Consider the following 21,607-nt stretch of genomic DNA (forward strand, 5'->3'; position numbering starts at 1 on the left):
TGAGACTGATTGAAGGCAGGATGTAATTGTATGTAGAGTAGTCTGATATTCATTATGTCTGCAAAAACAAGCAGCTGCTCGGTTTAGGAAAATTCAGCCGTGAGGGTAACAAAGAACACGCTCACTTTGGCTCTGAAAAAAAAGCACATCAAGGAGTTTAGCACCTGTCTGTGTTTGACAAAACAGCTACAATTTAAAAAAACCAATTACTGCTTGAGAGCTCATCACAGTCTGATTGTCAGGAACCTCTCAAAGTTTTGTTTTTCTGAAGACAAAAAGCTGCTTCAAACCTTTTAAACATGGCCTGCGTTGAACTGGTCAAACACGCCATGTCATCAGACTGAGTCTCAGTCCAGTTCACCGTGAGTCATCGCTAAATACCAAGTGGTGCACTAAAGGGAACAAACTGTGCACCCAAAGAGAATGTCAGCTCGCTGGAACCAAACAGCTCCAGTAACAATCTCAAAATAGTCATGGTTACTGGCTAATGCTTGCCCAGCCAGTAGCTGTCACTATCTCATGCACATTCTGGGACAATACAAAGGGTTTGATTTGTGAGAAAATCATCGGGTAATAACAGGTCAAACAAGATCTTGGCTTCATTTTGTAAACCTGACATTGCAATTTCTCAACAAATTGTTGTGCAATTGTTGCTGCTGGCAGGTCTCTTGTACAGAATGGTCCAGGATGGAGTTCAAAATCAAAAACATACTGATCTCGTGTTAACACTGGAACTGTCAAGGGCATCACTTTGCCTTGTAGAAATCATGCAGCTCTGTTAAATCCCAACTGTCTCATATTTCATGCCTTTTTCCTAAAATGTCTTTATTCATCATATACTGAATTTTGGGGATGAAAACAACAGCTAATTATTACCTGAGGACATTATTTTGTCTTCATAGAAATTATTTAAACCTTTCATGCATGATTTATGACAACCTCAATCTTTTCTTAAGTATTTTTTATTCATCTTTAGGCAAAAAAAGATGAATAAAGAAAACAATCCTGATTGAGGTCATCATAAATCATACATGAAAGGTTTAAATAACAATAATTACAATGAAACACGTCATACATCTATAGTAACATTAAACGACCAGTGGGAGTGACACATCAGTGTCCAATGTAGTGGTTTATGAGCAAGTTTACCATCAACACTGGCACAAATACAAGGAAACAGCCTTTGAATATCTGTAACTGTAGTGACCACTATGCATGAAAGGGTTAAAGCAACAGTAAGTGGCCTGCAACTGTTTACAAGCATTATCAGGAAAGATTAGCGAGAGCTAGCTAGATATGACTGATATATAAATATTCAGGGGACTGTTAGATAAAAGATGACTGTAGGGTTGAATGAGGGACTTTAGTGGGTGGGCTGAGCTGTGCATAATGCTGATGCAGAGCAGGGAGACACCTGAACTGAGCAGAGAGTGTGGAGAAGTAATCTGAGCAAACGAAACATAAAATCTGGAGGAAAAGCAGCTGGACTGATGCGTTTCAGGCCCGAGGAGCAGAGCTGAGCCGCGTGGATGGCAGACGAGCGGCTGCAGAGGCAGTTGTGGAGGGTGTGATGAATTTTCAGATGCTAATTATTTTAGCATGCATATTATTATACATTACAGATATTCACACATCCCCACACTCTCTTTCTGCATATTCCAGTATGATTTAACCTTCACAACAACCCTATAATACAATTAAAAGACTGTAATTTTGTGGGTGATAAGAGGCTTATTTTAATGAAAGAACCCTGGCAGCTTAGATGGAGTTTAGAGTTTATCCAAAGAATTGCTGCTTACTTACAAACCATTCAAGGACTACTAGAATCTGAGTCCAGCAGCTGACCTGTTGGCTGTGTAGAAGAATAGAGAAGTTTAATGTTATCAAATGTGCATTATGCAGTTACACACAACGTTTAATTTAAATAAATGTATCTATATATATTTTGCCTTTGCAATGCTGTGGATAACCTATTTGTTACTAAAGGAAAAGAATATGACAGACGTCTGTGTGCAGCAATCAAGACATGACAGATTCCATCCATCCATCCATTCGCTTCCGCTTATCCTTTTCAGGGTCGCGGGGGGCGCTGGAGCCTATCCCAGCTGTCATAGGGCGAAAGGCGGGGTACACCCTGGACAGGTCGCCAGTCTGTCGCAGGGCTAACATCTAGGGACAGACAACCATTCACACTCACATTCACACCTAGTGGCAATTTGGATTATTCAATTAACCTATCCCCACAAGCTGCATGTCTTTGGACGGTGGGAGGAAGCCGGAGTACCCGGAGAGAACCCACGCAAACACGGGGAGAACATGCAAACTCCACACAGAAAGACCCCGGCCTGATGGTGGAATTGAACTCAGGACCTTCTTGCTGTGCGGCAACAGTGCTAACCACCGTGCCACCGCGCTGCCCGACATGACAGATTAATACTGTTAATGTAAAATCCTAAATTACACTGAGGACTGCATGCATCAGCTAATTAAGCCAGGCAAATAATGCTTTATAATATCAATATCATGTGCACAAGCCCCCCGAAAGATTGCTTACCGCACACAGAATAAAACTTTGTTACCTGTTTATTGCAGTGCAAAGATGACGTTACACGTGTCAGTTTTCATCCAACCGATCTGCACTCTCACATTAACATTTTATTGGACTAGTAGTTGGCTTGGCTCTGCACATAAACACACACATGCATATTTCATGTTTTGCTTATTGTACATGTCAAGTGTATATTAAGCAATTGATAGATAGATAGATAGATAGATAGATAGATAGATAGATAGATAGATAGATAGATAGATAGATAGATAGATAGATAGATAGATAGATGGTGCTTGTGTGTACTGTAACTGTTTTCAATAAAAGCCGGCAAGCGGAGACCGGGGTCGAGGTCGTCTGTGGTTGGATTCAGAGTGCTTTCCTGAGACACTGAGCAGGCCTCCCTTGCTAGCAAGTAAAAACCGGCTAAACTCAGGACCTTCTTGCTGTGAGGTAACAGTGCTAACCACCGTGCAGTGTACCTCTTTGGGAGGAACACGGTGGTCCAAGTGATGATAATGGCTTAAATTTAATAGCTGAGTGATAATTGCCTAAATTTCCCAATTATGTCAATAACTTTACAATATAATTTCCCCATGAACTATAAATACACAGCATATCAATAGATATGCTTGATTGGAATATAATATTCCAATCAAGTATAAATATATCAGGTTTTTTTCCCCTGTAAATCTACCATAAACAAATGGCATTTCAATATAATTTCCCAGTGAACTATAGATCAACTGTATGTAATACATTTTCAATTATAAATGCTTTGTACTTAAATAATAATATCCTAGTAAACTATAAACCTAGCATTTCTCTATAGATTGTGGTCAAGAATCAATGAGTTTTGAATATTGGACAGGTGTAATAGACACGTGGAATTGAACAGCCAGTAGCTTCAACTTCCTGGTCAACTATGAGATGGATGAGATTTGGAATTTTAACATTTCTAGTGTTTAGAAACTAAGGACTCTGATGAGGTTTTACCGTTTTTTGCAACAGTTTGAGCTATAAATGTTGGCTATAAAAGGACGATGCACTTGACAGTAAGTTTAAACAGTCAAGGCTTTAAATCAGCCAAACAGAACATTTTTATTCTGAAAATCTGCCACCAGGAGAAAAAGAAAAGTCATAAGACAGGGAGTACACCTCAGATAGTCATCTTAAAAAAACCCCAAAAAAAACAGAACAGGAAATGAGAGCAGGTACACGGATTCTGCACAAAGACGTAAACACAAAGCACGGACCCGCATCACAATCAGTGAGATATGGTTTTCTCACCCGACGGCACGGACACGGTCGAGGCTGAAAGCCGACAGCTTGCTGATTCCGATGTTTCGGCAGGTCCGCGCTTTGTGTTTACGCCCTTTTTGCTCTGATTCTGAAGCTGTTAGTTTGATCTCTCTCCAAACAATATTGACCGAACCAGCAGCAAAAGAAGATCCAAACTACGCTTCACATAAACATCGTCATGAATTCCCTCTGACTTTTGCTGTTTTGCTTCCACCAGGATAAAATCACACTTCATGGAGAGCTCTCTCTCTCTCTGAAAATCTTTGTTTTCTGCATTATTCGCTTGCCTTTTACGCACAAGTCTACCGTTGTTTATACAATGGTGTGTCTAGAAATTTTTTGTTGGGGGGGCCAGGTAGGGGCACAGATTTGGAGAAGGGTGGCAGATGTAATTGGCAGATGATGTTAGAAAAAGGAATTCTACCAACCGTTAAACATAATTCAATAACCCTATAAACCTAATAACAGAATGCACTTTTAGCTCTTATTAGAATGAGATTTTAAACACTACAGAGCAAAGTTTTTAGGTACTGTGTTGATAAAGTATAAGAGATACAATCAGTGCTTTGTCAGTGTTTATTCAGTACTCAAGGACAGCAATATTTGCATAGTATTTTTACTGACATATAGTGCAGATCTGTTTTGGGCAAAAACATTTTTGAATATTAAAATATGAACATTTTTAACATATGTTGTGGAAGTTTTCCATTTAAATAAAGCCTGCAGACGAGCGGTGAGCGGTAGCTAACATTCTTTAATCAAAACACACAAAGAACAGACAACCAAGCTTGTGGAGAGCCTGCATGTCCGCGGGACAGACGGTCAGCAGAGTCTCCCTGAGCCCAGCATGGCTCTCAGTTAAATACCTTCTCCAGGAACAAAAGGCAGTACACGGCTGTTTCACACCTTAAGGTTCACACTCCCTTGCTGTTTAAATCCAGTGGCACCAAGGCATTATACAATAAAATAATGTGATTAATACATAAATAAAAAATAAATAAAATAAAAATTCCTATACACATACAATTGGCAAATTAGCCAATGGCAATGCAAAACTTTATCTGCCTATTAAAAAAGGAAGATAATCTTCTCACAAACTGGTGTTTGATTTTGAAACGGGAAAAAGTGGGGAAACAAATGAAAAGACTTAACATTTGAATGAAACCTGAAAGCAAGTAAATACTTTCTATACCTTCTTTTGATAATTTCTTCAGTATAAATTGTGCAAAAATAAACCTCTTGAACTTCTAATAGGAGTGTGTTACATGTTAGGAAGACAAGAAGTACAAAAGCATTTGTAAACAGCAGCACTTGGAGTTGCAAAATATTTATGTTTTAAAAGAGAACATTTACTCAAGTACCTACTCTATGCTTCATCAGATATTATCAGTGATTTAGAATAGGTGGATCATTAAATAAAAAAACTGTTATTTAAAGCAGGATTTTGTTTTACTTTCCAATTATGTGCCACAATACATATATGTTTAGTTAATTATTTATCCCCAAATATTAGGATCGGTTGAACACTTGACAATATAAACATCCCTTCCTTGCATTTTCCTTCTCACACATACCTTCATTTGTAGAACTCACAGCTGACAATGATGACTGCTGCTCAGTCCACCTTTCCCTGACATTGCTCTCTGCTTCTGGTTGTATTTTAGCCTTCTTAAGGAAGAAATTCTCAATATTTTGAGATCTTTTCATTCTTCCTATTCTTTTATCTCTACTGGTTGGCCCTGAAGTAATAAAGCAAAAACTTATGTCACAAACAACAACTTTCCTGATGTATGACCTTGACTAGAAGTCAGGGATGTCAAATTCTGGCCCTCATGGACCCCTATCATGCACATTTTAGATGTTACCTATACCAACAGAGCCAATTCAAATCAAATAATCCACATGAAAAACAACTTTAAGCCCATTTCAAGTAGGGCCGTACCTGAAAAAGGTTGTAAGTGTGTAAAGTGACATTTCACATGGTGCCATAAAATCTCATTCTACCATCTATCTGAGTGAAAAGCATTTAATCTGCACATATGTGACAGGTCTCAACCAGTCACAGAGACAGACAGACTGAAGGAGGAGATTCAGATTCATCAGTCAGATAATAATATTCAAAATGAATCAGCTCATTAGTTGCTTTACTGACTTTCTTATCAGTGTAGCAGCAGATAAAGTGACCATAGTTTGTGGGAATTTTCCTCACTACAGCACTACTCACATAAGAAATGTCACAAAAGTAAAAACCACTCCTCCAGCTTTTATTTGTTTGTCTATATTTGTTTTAAAAATCATGAGCATCCTAAGATCTTCCTCTACAGATCTCTCTTTAGTATTTGCTAAAGTTCTTAGTGTAAAAATACCGTCAGGGGATGAGATTAAAAAAACAAAGGTTTCTGTTTTCCTTCATAAATTCTTGATCAAACTAATAAATGCCATGCAAACCTAAATGGGACTCTCATTTCAGAGCCTATTGTTACATGCTGCGATAAGTGGCACTGTTGTTTGCTCTGATTACCACTGTTACCGTCACCCTCCACATCCTCTCCAGCTCTTCTCTGAGCCCTTGGTACTTCTCATGCTTCTCGTGTTGCTTCTTCCTGATATTGCTGTCATTCGGAACCGCTACATTGATCACTACGGCTGTCTTCTTCTGTTTGTCTACTACCACTATGTCCGGTTGGTTAGCCACCACCATTTTGTCCGTCTGCATCTGGAAGTCCCACAGGATCTTAGCTCGGTCATTCTCCACCACCCTTGGGGGCTTCTCCCATTTTGACCTCGGGACTTCCAGGTTATACTCGGCACAGATGTTCCTGTACACTATGCCGGCCACGTGGTTATGGCGTCCCATGTATGCCTTGCCTGCTGGCATCTTGCACTACCTACTGTTATGTGCTGGACTGTCTCAGGGGCATCTTTACACAGCCTGCACCTGGGGTCATGTCTGGTGTGATGGACCCCAGCCTCTATGGTGTCATTTATGTATTTGGCATAAATGACACCATTCATCAGAGGGAGGAATATGCAGGCAGGAGGGGGAAATAATCTTCATACTCCCCGGCAAATCACACGCGGAGTGAAGTGCAGTTTCTTTTGAACCATGAATGGATTCCTGCATCATTACATGGCCAACGTGAATTCCAGCTAATTAATGTTTCCAAGTCAAATCCATATTCTGGTCTTTCTACTTTTACATCTGTGTTCACATTTTACAATGAAATATACAAACCTTTAATTAAAACAGAGGTTAGACATGCAATATTCCACTGGCTATCATATCTAATAGGTATGAGACAGAAAGCAGCTGATAATGAGCATGCAGGGTGGTTAACTGAAGATGGGATAAAAATATAATTTTGTTGGGAATAATCAAAAACATGACTGAAGAAGAGACAATCTGAATGCTAATGGCAACAGAAAACCCAGAGGCAGAACTCGGAGAATACAACATCATTTTGAGCAGTTGAAAAATGAACACATCTTTCCAAAGGGGAAAAAAACAATGAGAGAAAAGCAGCTCAAATTACTAACAAGACTTCTAACTCTGTCAAAGTCTGTTACAAAACATTGCTCTGAAACAGTTTCTTATATGGGGAAAACTGTGTGCCGTTTGGCTCGGTGCTTTAATGCAAAACACTGATATGAAACCACGCCGTCACAAGGAGAGAACGTGTGCACAGGTTTGTTTTGTTTATTTGTTAATTTATTTATTTCAAACATGTAAACAACATGCAGGTACATTTAGTAAAGAAAATAAGAGAGAAATAAAAATACTATACAAAAGTCAATACATTTCAATATTGCTACTGTTTTGATTCATTTCCATGTTGGGAAGAAGTACACACTTATTTAATCCCACTCGCTTGCCATAAGTTATCAGTTAATATTTAGCCAGCTTCCTGATATAATCTGTAATAAAAATAGTGAACAGATTTCTGATATAATATATACTATATAGTATAATATCACATCATGACATTTTTTAAATGAAGACATTCACTTAATTTCAATATTTTCCATGTCTTTATAGTTTCTAGAAGATCATATTTTTATAACTCTTTTTGAACTGTTTTATGTTGGGATGTTGCTTTAATTCCATATTCAAACTGTTCCACAGTTTTTTAGTCCAAGCACAGAAACACAAAAGCTTTTTGTTGTAGTACGTACCCAAAAACCCCTTAAATTATAACTTACTTCTTTTAAAAAAAACATACTCAGAATATTACCTGGCAGTGCTTTATTTTTTGCTTTGAATAAAATTTGTGCTGTTTGGAGTTTTACAAGATCAGCAATTTTCAATATTTCAGACTTCAAAAATAATGAGTTTGTATGTCCCTGTAACCTGCACTATGGACGATTCGAACTGCTCTTTATTTTGTTTGGAAGAGTAAAAAGTGAATGTAATGTGGTTTTAAAGACCTCTGCACATTAGCTTAAGCATGGTGAAACCAGTGAACATAGGCAATATGAAGTGATGTTCTGTTGAATACCTGTTTTGCCTTGTTTAGTACTGCAATGCTTCGTGATTCTTTGGAATTAATATATCTTACGTGAGCTCTCAGTTAAGTTTTTCATCTATTATTACCTCCAGAAATTTATTTTCACTGACTCTTTCAATATCAACACCTTTTATTTGAATCTTTGCATTTGTATTTAAACTACTATTTCCAAATAACATAAGTTTAGATTTATTAAAATTTAATGATTTTTTTTTTTTTTTATCGAGCCAGAACTTCACTTTACTTATTTCATATCCTCCAATAAATTCTGCAGATCATCACCAGAGCAAAAAATGTTTGTATCATCAGCAAAGAGAACATTTGTAATATTTTGGACACTTTACAGATGTCGTTAATGTTGAAGAATTTTGGACCCAAACTGGCCCTTGGGGTACACCACAAGCAATGTCCATACATAAGGAGCAACCACCATTTAATTTCACAAACTGCTTCCTGCCATTTAAAGAACTCAAGACCCAATCTAAAGCTATCCCTCTGACACCATAACGTTCCAGTTTATTTATCAATATATCCTGATCTATAGTGTCAAATGCCTTTGTCAAGTCTCTGAATAACCCAGCCACATATTGCTTTTTGTCTGTGGTATTTGTGATGTATTCTATTGAATCTAATAGTGCCAATGATGTTGATCTGCTTGATCTGAATCCGTACTGACTCTCGGTGAGTTGTTTATGTTTATCTATACGTTTTCCCAGTTGGTTGTTAAACAGTTTGTTAAACAGTTTTTTAAGAATTTTTAAGAGACAGGCCTGTAGTTTGTGAAATGGTGTTTGTTGCCAGATTTGTGTAGAGGTGATAAACATAACGCTCTTTATTTCTGTACAACCAAGCATGGCAATATAATATTCAGCACATGAATTTGGAAGAATGCAGCAAAAACAAACATCTCATAGGATTTGTGACTGTTGTGGAGAATGAGAGTGGGTGTTCATTAGGCTGGAGGACTAGATTTAGAATTTAGATGTTTTAAAAGTGACCATTTTTGATTGCTTTTAATAATCGTGGCTCAAAGAGTTGGCAGTTTGTCTTGCAACCGGAAGGTTGCCGGTTCGAGCCCCGGCTTGGACAGTCTCGGTTGTTGTGTCGTTGGGCAAGACACTCCACCTACCGCCTACTGGTGATAGCCAGAGGGGCCGATGGCGCGATATGGCAGCCCTGCCTCTGTCAGTCTGCCCCAGGGGAGCTGTGGCTACAACTGTAGCTTGCCTCCACCAGTGAGTGAATGAATAGTGGAATTGTAAAGCGCTTTGAGGGCCCTGAAAAGCGCTATATAAATGCAATCCATTATTATTAATTCATTAAAATGCATCTAAAGAACAAACTCTTCTTTTGGTACATCCTTCAGTTCACCTTTGCTAGAGTTATGTTAAAGTGCCATGCAGGGTTTACACAGTGATGTTACTCTGGGTGTGGTTAAGCTTAAAACCAGGTAACAACACCCACAGCTGAAGCCAAAGCAGAGTGACTTCCACTTGGCCTTCCAACTTCAGTCATGTCAGAATATTTTTAATAACATATCTGGTAAGGAAAACAGTTTTTGCTACCAAAACTAATGTTCTTGTTCATAACAACTGGGTGTTTTCTTTCTCTTAATAAATTAGTGTAAGGCTTGGACCTCTAAGTGGTGTAGCTGCTTTACATGAGCCTTGTCGCACTGCAGGAAATGTAGCTAATCCTTGTACGCTTGGTTTCATCTCTGATATTTCATAACCTTTCAACACAGTTTATTGTGTTGGTGCCTTTTGGACCATTTCAATGATTTTGTTATGCTTTTAAACAATTACAGTCCAGTATTGTTGTTTTAAATACATTTCTATGGGGATAAAGTGATGTCCTTTTCAGCTTTCGCTCACCCCAAAATTCAGTATATGACGAATAAAACCGTTTTAGGAAAAGGGCATGAAATACGAGCCTGTTGGGTTTCAACACAACAGAGCTGCATGATTTATACACTGTTAGTGTTAACAGAAGATTAATATGTTTTTGAAAGGTCAGATTTTAAACCCTGCACCAGCCTATGCAACAGACCAGGTTTACATAATGAACTCAATGTCCTGTTATTAACCTATAATTTTCTCGCAAATCAAACTACCCAAAACCTTTTTTTCTATGAGATAATGAATGCTACTGGCTAAGGTTTATCTTCATTTTTGATGAATTGTATTTTTTGTTTTGTTTCTTGATTTAATTTTTTTAAATTAATTGATTAACAGGAATTCTTAAGTACAGCCAAGTTTGCTACAGTAAAATAAAAATAAATAAAGTGTTTATTAGAAACAAGATTTATTTGTTTAGAAACAAAAGAAAAGATGCAAAAATGACCAACAGTGAAGCATAATATGTAACACCCTTAAAACAGGATGAATTCGTGACCCACCATATCGGGTCTACGGTCCATGACCAATTCCGGACATTTATACGTCCAAACTGGGACACAGCTTGGACGCCCAACATGACCCAAACTGGACATGAATATGATGTTTGAACTTCAGACTGGGTGGATTTTTGGATGTCTATGACAGGTGCAGGACATTTACATGATTATGTAAATCATGAAATGCTAAATATATGCAGGGCAACTTCATACTACATCTTTGTGAAACAGCAAGTGACAAAAAAGGAAAAACACAGTAAATAAGCATCATATTATAACAAAATGAATTTTTACAGAAAGGTGAAAATAACCTTAATAACTTGGTGTGAAAACGTTCAACTGCTTCATTATGAAACCACAGCTGTGATACAAATGCTGTTTTTAATGATGAACATTTTATTCTTGTTCGCTCACTGAAGTTTTATATGAACACAAAACTGGTAGTTTTAAACTTCACTTGCTGCATTTTTGTTCTCTACATAAAAAATGATGCAGATACATAATAAATAATGTAGATGTTAAGGGAAAAGCAAGGATGAAAGTGAGGGTCAGGGGTCCATGTGCATGTGACTGCACCCTCTCTGTGCCTTCATAAAGGTGCTGAGAGACATTTGCTATTGTGAAGAATCAGCTGAAAGCGTCCCACAAAGTTCCATTTTGATTCTTTCGGTTTCAAATTTTCCAGGGATTTTCAAAGCTCTTGAGTTCAAACAGGCACTTTAGCATTCTTTGTAAAATGTGTAGCTGCCTCATTCCTTTCATCTGAGCCTTTGATCCTCGTTCTGGATTCATTCTTTGGAAAACTGTTTGGAAAGCTGAAAAGAGATTTTGGTTAAATAAGTCATAAAATGAATGAAAAATACACAGTAACATGCAGACTAAAGTGAAACCGAAAAAAACCCTTAAATGTGGAAATCAAACAAAAGTAAATTCATCACTTTCATCATATAAATACTCCCCAATTTGGCATAACCCTAAATTCTGGTTATATCTTAACTCCATCCACTTTCCAACATACAAGCACCAAGGAATCTTTTTCCCAGAATAATCCATTTATATCCTTCAGTATGCTTGTCTGCGAGTAGAGTTGGGGAAGAACAATTCCCCAGCACCAATAACTAAAATCTATAATTAAATCAAAGACTTACAATAATAACTAACCGCCTGCATCCCTCCTGATTAAGTGAAGAAATCACGTATCCCAGAAATTAAGAAATATGACAGAAGATGATTTTCCAGAAATACTGTTAAAGGTCTCCTGGTGTTATTTGTCTCTCAGAAACAGTTCATAACTTCCCTTCAACTCATTCATGTCACCTAAAAGGTAAACCTGTTTCTCCATCACCTGTTCAGCTCTGATGATTCAGTAAGGACATCTCCTGGTTTCATCTTCATGTTTCCCTCTCACCACATATCCAAACCGATATCATGACCAGCAGCTTTACAGCTGTGGCTCCAGCAAACATCAGCTGATACTAGAAATTAATATTAAGTAAATTCTAACAACAGCTGATCAAGCTTAAACGTGCTGCTGTTGTTTAGCGCGACATCCGCTGGTTTCCTCTTTCTGGCGCAAAGTGGGCGATAAACAAACAAGAGAGAAAAGCCGATCAGCTGATTATTGATCACTGTGCAGCATAAACACACAGAATAAATCCAGCTTTGTGTCTTTTTCCATTGTAGCTGAAGTACGGGATGAATTGCGTTCCTTTTCAGCTCAATACGAAACGCGTAATATTTTCTCTGAGTGCAGGACGATTTTTTACGGGACAGTTGGCAACTCTACTAACAAACCTTATGAATAAAATAAAGTTCAACATCAGTAACATCATAGCACCCACCCAGCTGTATAGAAACTCTCTCATGCTAGCTAGTACGCAGTACGAGTTATTGTAACTGAGGGTAAAAAGTCAGCACAACGAAAATAAACTCCATCTAAACTTGGTTTATATCTGACCCAGATATGACTGCAGGTCATAACTTCTTGCCTGAAGTTCAGTTCACCTGAACTTCAGGCAGGGGGTCTCTCCTCCCCCCTGCCTCCCCTCTCCCTCATCCACCTGCTGGCCTCTGTGGAAGCTCCGCCATAGCCACCACCAAGCAACTGAGTTATCTTTACACATCGACCTGCATCTGGACAATCCACCTCCTTTCATTGTTTATACCGTTACAAAAAAAAAAAAAAACCATCATCGGCCCATAAACAAAAAAATCACCATCGGGCATACCGGGCATGGCGGTATGCCCGATGGCCAGTCCAGCTATGCATTCACACCAACTGCGTATTTTCACTGGATGAATTTGCCACAATTCTTTTTCCGACCCAACCTGGATTTTACAAATTTTTGGGATATGAATAAACAGATCTGACCAATCAGACCATGCTTTTGACACACAGCTAGGCACGGCTCCAGGTCAGTCCCTGAAATTATTTCTCTGCTTCCTCAGATGTGTTCCCAGATCTGTCAACATGAGATCTGAGTGCTTGCCCCACTGACATCCAGAAGCATTTGCAAAATTGTTTGTGACACAGCTTCACTTCCTGGATCAAACCATGAATTTCTCCCTGCTGCCTTCTCTTGGGTGTTGGTTGAACTTGAAATCTAATTTTCTTCCTTTTCTTGTTTAAAAAAACCCAATAAAGAAAAATCACCACCTCATCATCGTCTTCATCCCACACACATGCATTTTTTGAGGATGAATTTATGTGTATCTACGTTCTATTACAAATGGATCTGGAAAATTAGGAATTTCGCATCACTTTTTAATGGCCTTCAACTGAATTAAAAGCTTTTCATAGGCTTTAGCTTATTACTAAACTGCCAGTCCGCCTCCTCAGCCTGGCAGCATAAGTCAGGGTTGTCTCATTTGAACTAACGCTGGGGGGCTCCTTCAGCACACCCAGGGCATCTTTTCAGTATCTGGATTCACATACCTGTTGGTGATCAGGAGAAACGGTCACACATAGCTGGTTATCAAGTCACTAAGTAAACCCAAGTAAACCCAAGTTTTCCCCTGCACGTTCAAATTAAATGAGTGGGTTTGGCGACATCTAACCGATTGAAAAAAGACATTTCACGGATCGTATGGATTTTCTTCCATCCCTATGAAACCTACTCCAACCTATGATCGTCTATCTGGTGATTTAGTGGACAGATAAAATATAAACGGATCAAAAATTAAATTAATTATATTTATTGAGGTGTCATTGTGGTGGGCTCTGTGCTCTAGTAGCTACAAATCCAGCAGCTCAGAATCAAGTCTAAACATTTTATACATTTTGTAAATCACCAGATTAATACACGTACATTCCTGTGACAATGAGATACATAGTTTGGACTTCAGGGGTTTTAGTAAGGTATTCAGATTAACAAGCTGCACATATAAAACACATTCCCCCACCAGAGACTCTATAATACATTTAAAACATGCTGTAAATAAAAGAGTTGGTGGAAACATGGCGCTACCAGCACAAGCTCTTGGATGGCTTTTTCTTTTTGTCTTCTGATCGCCTTTTAGGGATGTTGGAAAGCCAAAGAGGTTCTGTGTGTGATCAAAAAGGTGTTCTGCTTCAAACAGGAAGAGCTGCTCAGCCACTGTTTCCCATATGGAAAAGAAATAGTAAAAACATATGTGATTTACTCATGAAAGTGGCCACTTTCTCATTACTTTCATATATTTTTTTAGTAAGTATCCAAAACATACAAGTTTCATTATATAATTTTTCAAGGGATCTTATATGTGTTTTCACTCTTGTATTCTTTTCATACAAGTTTCATACAAGACATATACAAACTTTATAAGATTTATATATATCTTTTCCATATGGGTTTGTTTACAGCAGTTCTTGTCTGTAGTTGCACGATAGATACAATGTTTCAACCACCAATTTTCAAACATGATGATCCATGCTGCAGGAATTTTTTTAACTCATCTTGTCTATGTTCTGCCACTGTGTCCTCTATCCGGTTGTTCAGTCTGACGTCACTAGCCGTGTCTGGGTCTAAACTCCGCTGCAGGTCCATATATCAAACGATCACTATGGCATTACTGAGAGTTGAAAAACTGTCTAAAGTCTTTCATCTTTAATAAAATGATCAGCCTTCTCCTCTACCAGGTGTAACAATTGAGTTTAACATCCAGGCATCCATGAAAACGGAATTTATGACATTTAACGGAGTTAGAAGTTAGCAGGGAGTTAGCTCGCTAGCTTCTATCTAAATACAATATAGCATGTCCTGACTGCGGGGTTTTGGAAACAAATTCAAACGTACAGCTCTCCTATCACTTCCAGCATAAATGAAGACAGAAAACTAAACAGCAGTGACGTTTGTAGGGTTACTGAAGTTGGGCTAGCTGGTATATAATGATGTGCTACGTGACCGCTAGCGACACAGCTATGTTAGCATAATATAAACAAGCTAACTTTTTTTCCACTCGATAAAAGTTAACGTGAGTGTTCTCGGTGGTCAGGAACAAATGTAATCACATGGCAGGATGCTGTAAAAGGACCAAACTTCAGCCAGGAGAACAACTGAGATAATCCATCCACAATACGAGGTTAGTCATTCATATACTGCTGCATGGGCTGGGCTGTAGTTACATCGTAAGGTTTTAAAAACTGAGCTTAAATAAATGATTAGTGGTAATAAAAGCCGAGGGAGGTCAACAGTGGTCGCTGACTGTTTTAGGAGCTTTTTGAGATCAAATAGAAGAAAATACATAACATTAAACATGTTAACAACACAAAAGCCATATTAAACGCAGACTACTTTAGACCCGGAAGTAGGATTCGTCGCGTCATCACTGAACAACCGGATAGCAGGCTTCCACTCAACACACCCATAACAATCTGAATGTGCAGGCTTGTCCCCCAAACCTTCCCACTTCTGACTCTATTTTCTAACTGTATAAACACAAAGTCACATCATGTTCCAATGACTAACAGTTCCATTGAGTTCTGCCTCAGAAAGAGCATGGCTACTGCTTCACAATCTGCCTGCCAGCCTCTCTCAGCTTTGTTTTCCAGTTACAGAGAACATTGATAATAACACGGACAAGCTCTCCTTTCTCCTTAGCTTTGTTCTTTTCTTTTTACTCAAGACAAACAAGAGGTTTGTGCGTACTGCCTCACAGGATGGCGAATACTCCATGGGAAGCGGTGTCAGAGATGGTTTTTGGCTGGATGGAGATTCTGTTGCAGAGCTCTTGAAGTGGAAACTATCTTGGGATGGTATAAATTTATTCACAACTTAGACAGCAGCTGTGCCTCTCTTGGTGGAAAAGATAACCCAGCATGCAGGAGTGTGTCTCAAGGGGAACATGGTATGTATCCCACTGGACTTATTTTACTTTTTTACATAATTTCATTACATTTTATTTATATAGGTCAAAGTTAAAGAGTCCCCAATAGCAGAGAAAACCCCTAAGAATCAAACAACCCCACTTAACATGTTTCTATGTAATTACTCCTGATAGCTGCTTCCTTGCAAAAATAGAAAAATGCAAAGTTTTCTGAACATGAGGTCTGCCAAAGCCCATCCACACTGGATATCCAATGTGCTGAGGCCTGAAAAACAATGCAGGAGTTCATCTCATCCAGGTAACTTCAGGATTAATTCTGGATTTTCTCTACAGCAAAACTACAAAAAAGCTTCTGGCCAACCTAGAAGCAGGTTACGTATCATATGACACGTCCCCTGAACACGATTACTGTGACATCTGCACCAGACATGCTATCAAATGGTGATTAAAAATCTATGATAAAAGAAACATAACAGAATATAACAGTAACACCAACACTGTGAGAGATGATTGTTAATCTGGTGATTTAGTGCACAGAGCAGTAAAATTAACATTTTTATTCCAGACAATTATTTTGTAGCCGAGTCCATGCTCAGTGCTGCTGTTTATCTCTAAGATGAAACTTTAAACTGCATCCACTTAAACATTAAAACTTACCGTCACACATCCTAATAAATAAGATGAGGAAATTGCTTTAGTTTCTTGGTCAAGTCAAATTAATTTGAAAGATGGAACAAGTGTTCTTTATGTGTGTCCGGTGTTTGAGCAGCTGCAGTTCCAGAAGATTAGGACCAAGTATAACAAATATAAAAACAGTTCAAACAAAGACTTAATCTGTGCTCAAAACTTGATATGAGGTCAGAAAGTAGAGTGTAGGTGTTCTGTTTTAGGATGATATATTCATAGATAATAAAATAAAATAGTTGTAACAAAAATCAATTATAGAGTAACATATAAAAATTGATATTTACTACTGATACTCATCAGGGAAACGCAAAGAAATTAAGCACAACTGAAGCACGTGACTCTCTCTCAGAGGTCTGAGGGATCCAGAAATGGTGATGCTATTTTACTGGTCACTTTTTACAACATTTACTAAAATATTTGTAACTTTTTATATTTAAAACACAATTTTAAATGCTAAATCTAGATGTTAAATCTAGATGTTATGGGAAACTAAATATTTAGCTAACATGCAAATTTATTGTACGGTCAATGGAAATACCAAAATAAAAGCTTTACAAAAACCTCCGGCACTAAAGACTCGAAAAAACATGTTTTTGTAAGATTTTGAGGTTAATGTGGAAAAATGTTGCTGTTAAGCATGTTTCTGTCACGGCTGCCGAGGCGAGCCGTGTGGATTTAGAAGGAGGACCCAAGATGCAGGCAGTGGATGAGATACCGGTGGTTTTATTTACAGAGGTGTAGTGGCAAACAAACAGTGGGGCATAACAAACAACTAAAGACACCTAAACTGGGAGAACTAAAATAACAGACCTGGGAGCATATGACAACGGATGATGAATAGCAGAGAGACGCAGACGAGGAACAGGACTCCGTGGAACACAGGGTAACAGACTGACACAGAGTTACACAGACTGACACGGAGGAACACAGACGAACCGGCAACAGGCAGGAGAACACACAGGGCTTAAATACACACACCAGTAATCAGGGGATGAGAGACAGGAGGGCAACACAGCTGGGAGGAATCTGGGCTGACGGGACAGGGGAAACGTAAACTGATCACACTCACATACGACGCGGACCTTCACAATAAAACAGGAAACTCAGATACATGGAACCAGACAAGACATTGAACTAAACAGACAGATTCAGATGCAGACTCAGAGGCAGATCGAAAATATAACACACAGAACTCAAACAATAATAATCATCATCATCATAAACTAGAAAATGATAACTAAAAGCGCTGGGTCACCGACCCAGGACCATGACAGTTTCAGTTTACAAACGGCGCCCCATAAAAACTGATTAGTCAGCAGTCTGTGATTTTACACCTGTTGATCTGTAATCTGGAACCTAGCCTTCTCCAGAGCAGGTTAGGGCTACAGCACAGGTTACCATGGTGATTGAACCACCTTCGTAGGACAAACAACCCAGAGTTAACCTTCAGTATTTACTACGGAGCTCGTTCAACATACTCAGGATGTGTTTCTGACACTGTTGATCTGGATAAACGGTCACAAGCTGGTTATAAACTCAGGAAGTTAACCCAGAGTTTCCCTTCACGTTTACATGGAAAGGGTGACCAACCTGACCTAAGAGGGGTGTTTCACGGATCATGTGACTCTTCTTCCATAGAAAATGATTCCTATTCGTGCTAAACTACTTTAGAGATGTTATTAAATGGTGATTAAAATTCTATAAAGAACAAAAGAACTATGCCAGTAACATACAAAACTGTTGTAATAAGGACAAGAGATGATAAATTCATTAATCTTTTCTGGTGATGTTGTGCACAGAGCAGTAAATCATTTAATTCCAGTTAATTATTTTATTGAAAAGTCATGCTTTCAGTGATGCTATTTATCTCTAAGGTGACGGCTGCAAATTAGAATCCATTTAATAATAATAATAATGGATTGGATTTATATAGCGCTTTTCAAGGCACCCAAAGCGCGTTACAATTCCACTATTCATTCACTCTCACATTCACACACTGGTGGAGGCAAGCTACGGTTGTAGCCACAGCTGCCCTGGGGCAGACTGACAGAGGCGAGGCTGCCATATCGCGCCACGGCCCCTCTGGCCAACACCAGTAGGCAAGTAGGGTAAAGTGTCTTGCCCAAGGACACAACGACCAGGACAGAGAGCCCGGGGATCGGGCTTAATTTAAACATTAAAGCTTACACAGCCTGATAAAGCACATGTGGAAATGCTTTCAGCTGTTCTTCATGTGTGTGTTCTGTGCTCTAGTAGCTACTCCTCCACAGTCAAAGAGAATTAGCAACAGATTAGAATGATGCAACAGTTTGATACGTTTTCTGAATCGCAAAGTTAATCCACACCCACTCACGTGATCTGATGCAGTTTGCACTTCATTCAGTGATTTAGTAACAAGCTGCACATATTAAATGTATTCCAACAGCAGTGAAGTTACGAGAACACGTGCTGTGAATAAAACAGTCGGTGACAACACGACACTCCCTGCTCTCGATCGTTTCTGTCATGGTCCTGCGGCCATGACTCAGTGACTTTGTGTTTGTGTTCTTTATTGTTATTACTTTCATTATTATTCGTGGCTGTTTTGGGATGGTTTGTGTTTTGGGATTTTAGATACTGGGTTCTGGGTTTGTGCTCCCTCTATTGGTCCCTGGTGTTAGTGTCCCCCTGTCTCGTCAGGTTAATCAGGTCCAGCTGTGTCCCCCACCTGTGTGTGATTTCCCAGTGTTTCTCTATGTACTTATAGTGTGTGTTTTCCTCCGCTCCTCGTCGCGTCGTCTGTGTTCATACTCTGTGAAATCCCCTACGTGCTCTCCCTGCTGTTCTCCCTTCATGTTCAGGTTTGCTACTCCTTGGTGTAGTTTCTCCCAGTTTAGTTCATCCTTAGTTCTGTTTTGCCATCTCCACTTTATGTTTGGTATTGTTAATAAATCGCCCTCACGTCTAAATAAGTACTGCATTTGAGTCCTCCTTTCCACTCCTCACACGGCCACTGACCCGGACCGTGACAGTACAACGCGACCACAAGATGGACCCAGCAGCGCTTAATCCGTCTAAGGAGCTACGGGAAAATCTCGTCGATGCCACACAGGAGCTCATCGACCTGTGGCTGGAAAACCCGGGTGGCCAGTCCCAGCGCGCTATAGAGAGGCGGCTACAGCGTCTAGTGACAGGTCTCCCGTGGCTTCTAGGCTCGCTATGTCCGTGGGAGCGGGAGTTTCTCCTTTTGGATCTTGGACTTGGCTTCCCCAGAGGCTGGGTTACAGCCCTCAGCTTACTCTGGACCCCTGGAGGCCAAGATGCCAGCTGTGAACTGCACCGGGCTGTCACTGCCTGAGCAGGGTCAGTGCTCTGCGCAGCTGCAGCCCTCCTTATGTGTGCCAGAGGCCCATGTGCCTACTGGTTTTGTTTCACGTGTGCCAGAGGCCCGCGAGCCTGCTGGTTTTGTTTTGTGTGTGCCAGGGGCCCCGGTGCCCGCTGGTTCTGCGGCTGTTTTCCCTGGGGGGTCCGAGGAGCCCGTCCAGCCTACTGTTTCGCCGGCTGGGGGGCCCGAGGAGCCCATCCGGCCTCCTGTTTCGCCGGCTGGGGGGCCTGAGGCCCGAGGCCTGCTTCACCACCTATGGCTGCAGCGCCGCCTCCTGCAGTACCACCACCTGCAGCGCTACCACCTGCTACTGCCACGCCTCAGCCTGAAGCTTCATCCTCGCCTGGCCCGGCTTCATCCTCGCCTGGCCCGGCTTCATCCTCGCCTGGTCCGGCTTCATCCTCGACTGGTCCTGGTCCAGCTTCATCCTCGCCTGGCCCGGCTTCATCCTCGCCTGGTCCAGCTTCAGCCTCGCCTGGCCCAGCTTCATCCTCGCCTGGTCCAGCTTCATCCTCGCCTGGTCCTGGTCCGGCTTCATCCTCGCCTGGCCCGGCTTAATCCTCGCCTGGTCCGGCTTCATCCTCGCCTGGTTCTGGTCCGGCTTCAGCCACTGCACAGAGACATGCCATCTTCAGAAGTTTTCTGATGACTCTGCGGTGGTTGGATGCATCAGCAGGGATGATGAGACAGAGTACCGGGCTGTGGTCGACTCCTTTGTCACGTGGTGTGAGCAGAATCATCTGCAGCTCAACGTGGCAAAGGCAAAGGAACTGATCGTGGACTTCAGGAAGACCAGGAAACACTTGACCCCTGTTTCAATTCAGGGGGTCAGTGTTGACATTGTGGAGGACTATAAATACCTTGGAGTACACATTGACAATAAACTGGACTGGGCTAAAAACACCACAGCACTTTACAGGAAGGGCCAGAGTCGTCTCTATTTTTTGAGGAGACTGAGGTCCTTCAACATCTGCCAGAAAATGCTGAGGATTTTCTATGAGTCTGTTGTGGCCAGTGCGATCCTCTATGCTGTTGCATGCTGGGGGAGCAGGCTGAGGGTCGCAGATGCCAACAGACTTAATAAACTAATCCGTAAGGCCAGCAATGTTGTGGGGATGGAGCTGGACTCCCTCAAGGTGGTGTCGGAGAGACGGATGCTGTCCAAGATAAAGACAATGTTGGATAACACCTCCCACCCACTCCATGACATGCTGGTCAGTCACAGGAGCACGTTCAGTGAGAGACTGAGATTACCGAAAAGCACCACTGAACGACACAGGAAATCATTCCTGCCTGTGGCCATCTCCCTGTACAACGCATCCACTTAACACACTGTTTGCTGCTACAACTACACATGTTTCTTTTCCAACTATTTATTTATGAGTGACTTATGTATGTATGTATGTATATATATGTATATATTGTACTATTCTTAGTTAGTGTATTGTCTGTCTTGTCTTAATGTTGGTTTAAAATGGAGCACTGTAACAAAAAATAATTTC

Source organism: Copadichromis virginalis, linkage group LG1, assembly GCF_057382275.1.
Source record: "Copadichromis virginalis isolate Kocher_CV1m ecotype Utaka linkage group LG1, C_Virginalis_male_GT1.1, whole genome shotgun sequence".
In the NCBI taxonomy this organism is placed as follows: Eukaryota; Metazoa; Chordata; class Actinopteri; order Cichliformes; family Cichlidae; genus Copadichromis; species Copadichromis virginalis.